The sequence below is a fragment of the Arachis ipaensis genome, chromosome B02 (genome assembly GCF_000816755.2).
Source record: "Arachis ipaensis cultivar K30076 chromosome B02, Araip1.1, whole genome shotgun sequence".
NCBI classification, from domain to species: domain Eukaryota; kingdom Viridiplantae; phylum Streptophyta; class Magnoliopsida; order Fabales; family Fabaceae; genus Arachis; species Arachis ipaensis.
This window is the reverse complement of record NC_029786.2, coordinates 68,320,101-68,320,448: the sequence shown is the minus strand read 5'-3', so window position 1 is coordinate 68,320,448 and position 348 is coordinate 68,320,101. Positions and strand designations below refer to the sequence as shown.

The following is a 348-nucleotide window of genomic DNA, read 5'->3' as shown; positions in this document are numbered from 1 at the left end:
TGAAAATTGAAACCTTAAAGAAAAGCTTGTTTTTTTTTTTATAAATAATTTTATTTTTTTAATATTTTTACTTTTATTAAGAATTTGTTTTTTTCTAATCATACTAAAAAATGAATAATTTTTTTTATAAGTTATTGACATCTAACAGACACTATATACAAAAATAATTGGTTGGCCACAATATTAATTTGATATTGTGAAACAGGTGTATACAAATTTACCAGACAACCGTTCAAATTTAGTTCAAACTTCATGGGCTTTATTGGCCCTTATTGGGGCAGGCCAGGTCAGTAATTTTAGCTCAAACAAACATCATAAAATTATCATCTCATTAAAAAGAATATATAT

The 348-nt window shown here is 23.9% G+C and overlaps 1 pseudogene; it reads left to right on the top strand.

Moving 5' to 3' along the window:
• LOC107625408 overlaps nucleotides 1-348 on the top strand; it is a 39,895-nt pseudogene that overhangs the window by 33,886 nt on the left and 5,661 nt on the right.